We start from the raw sequence: 2538 nt of genomic DNA, 5'->3' as shown, positions 1-2538 counted from the left end.
TCCGGGTTTGACCCGTGTAGGCCGTCATTGTAAACAATAATGTGTTCTTAACTGACTTGCCTTGTTAAATAAAGGTTTAAAAATATATATGTTGTCTCGAGATGGCTATGCATATTCATGACATGAGACTAGTAGCATAATACAGGCGGTTGACGTCAACAACCCGAATCGAATGTTAAAAAAATAATTTCAATAATGAGATGTATCCACCAATTCAAAGAAAGGAGAGACGGGAGCAAGACAGACTGCCGTGTCGCTTTGTGGACAACGATTGTTAGCGCAGAGGGACAGGTATCTTGTTAGTGTATCCATAATATTTGCAAAGCCCAACGTTTTGCAACTAAAACTAGAGTTTCTACTGGACACATTCAGGCTCCCCGCTGTCTTCCGTTGAAAAAACGTTTTGCTACGGAATGGCGTGATGAATAAGCCCCGGAGAGAGGGAGCGCGGAGCTGAATATACATACTGTCATCCGTGTAGGACACCGACGGGCGCACACGGGGAAGGGCACCATGCGGGACAGATGGTTAGCGCCTCGCTACAAAACGACCCAGAGACTTGGATTTATCGATATGTTGGGCTCGAACGCACCGACTCTCTTATTAAAGTGTAATATAAAGTAAACAACAGAATACCTGTAATGAAATGATCGGGTCTTATGTCGTCGGGAGCTGGTTTTCGAGTTCACTCTGTGTGTATTACATCCACATTGGTCAGTAGAAGGACGCGTGTAAAGGATTAGATTTTAAGACCGTGAACTTTACTTCCAACTGCACACATGGAGACTAAACATATGACTGTAGCCCAGACTACTCAGGACTTGGAGCGAGAAAGACAGTATTGTGAACTTTGTGGGGATATGGAGAATCTTCTCAAGTGCGGCCGGTGTCGAAACTCGTTTTACTGCAGCAAGGAGCACCAGAAGCAGCACTGGAAAATGCACAAGGTGAATTGTAAAGGATCCGAGGCGAAGTCGCAGGTTTCAAAACGGAAACCTGCTGGACGTCAGGCACCGTGTCGGGGGATAGAGGGACAGACACTACCGCAACAAAACACCCGCGCTGCATCTCGGAATGGAGAGACTATAATGAAAGGGTTCATAACCAGCGCGGTGTCCTCGGTCTATAAGCCCGGCTGGTTGAATAACCATACCAAACCCTGCCGACAAACCACCACCCGGTCCACGCCTCAGAAACTCGCCAGGGAGTACGTCGTCCCGTGTATGACTAAGCATGGGATATGTGTAGTTGACAACTTCATCGGCGGGGAAACGGAGCTGGCCATCCTGGAGGACGTTAAACGGTCAGTTGGTCAGTCAGAAAACGGACTCCACTAAAGACATTAGGGGGGATAAGATCACATGGATCGAGGGCCGAGAGTCCGGGTGTGAGAAGATCCGCTTCCTCATGAGATGATCTGGCCAGACATTGTAATGGTCAACGGGGGAACTTTACAATTCATGAAAGGACTAAAGTAAGTAGCCAGGTTAAATACATTTAAACTTGGGTATAATCCTTGTCTTGGGCCATATTCAGGGTAGGCTGTCACTGTAACTAAGAATTTGTTCTTAACTGACTTGCCTAGTTAAATCCAGGTTACATGTGAAGTCCTATAGACAAGGCTGTCTCCCAAAGGGCACCCTGTTCCCTACATTAAGCCCTATGGATCCTGGTCAAAAGTAGTCCACTAGAAAATAGAGTGACATTTGGTTTGGACTATAGGTGTGGTTACAACAGCATGACTGTGGGATTACATTTATTACTAGTAATCAAAATGTCAGGAACATTTCTCCTGTTGAATGCTTCAGATATACATGTGCTGGGGCTTTCCATAGGCCATCATGTTACCTGTACACGTCGTATAGTCGTAATATATAACTTTTTTGTGTGTTTGTGTGCATTTTGCATTTGCATTTGACTCCTGCATACTTTGTTGACTACAAACTTTCTTTACCCGACCGTGGGACAGACTGTTTGTTCCCACACTCGGGACTCTGGCTCTCTATTGGTTACACAGACTTTTGGCCTCCCATCCTATTGTAACCACCTCTCGCCGGCTTTGTATTCATGTATACTGTAGGTAAGGGTAAAGGATAGATAATTGCCAGTAACAGCAGTATACTGTAGGTAGGGGTAAAGGATAGATAATAGACAGTAACAGCAGTATACTTACTGTAGGTAGGGGTAAAGGATAGATAATAGACAGTAACAGCAGTATACTGTAGGTAGGGGTAAAGGATAGATAATAGACAGTAGCAGCAGTATACTGTAGGTAGGGGTAAAGGATAGATAATAGACAGTAACAGCAGTATACTGTAGGTAGGGGTAAAGGATAGATAATAGACAGTAACAGGAGTATACTGTAGGTAGGGTAAAGGATAGATAATAGACAGTAGCAGCAGTATACTGTAGGTAGGGGTAAAGGATAGATAATAGACAGTAACAGCAGTATACTGTAGGTAGGGGTAAAGGATAGATAATAGACAGTAACAGCAGTATACTGTAGGTAGGGGTAAAGGATAGATAATAGACAGTAAC

General features: G+C 44.4%; 1 pseudogene; it reads left to right on the top strand.

The window, feature by feature from the left end:
* The first annotated feature begins 397 nt into the window (after positions 1-397).
* On the top strand, positions 398-2077 carry LOC110499608 (annotated as a pseudogene).
* Positions 2078-2538: the final 461 nt, after the last annotated feature.

This window comes from Oncorhynchus mykiss, chromosome 20, assembly GCF_013265735.2.
Source record: "Oncorhynchus mykiss isolate Arlee chromosome 20, USDA_OmykA_1.1, whole genome shotgun sequence".
In the NCBI taxonomy this organism is placed as follows: domain Eukaryota; kingdom Metazoa; phylum Chordata; class Actinopteri; order Salmoniformes; family Salmonidae; genus Oncorhynchus; species Oncorhynchus mykiss.
The sequence above is the reverse complement of the archived record's forward strand: the minus strand, read 5'-3'. Positions and strand labels throughout refer to the sequence as shown.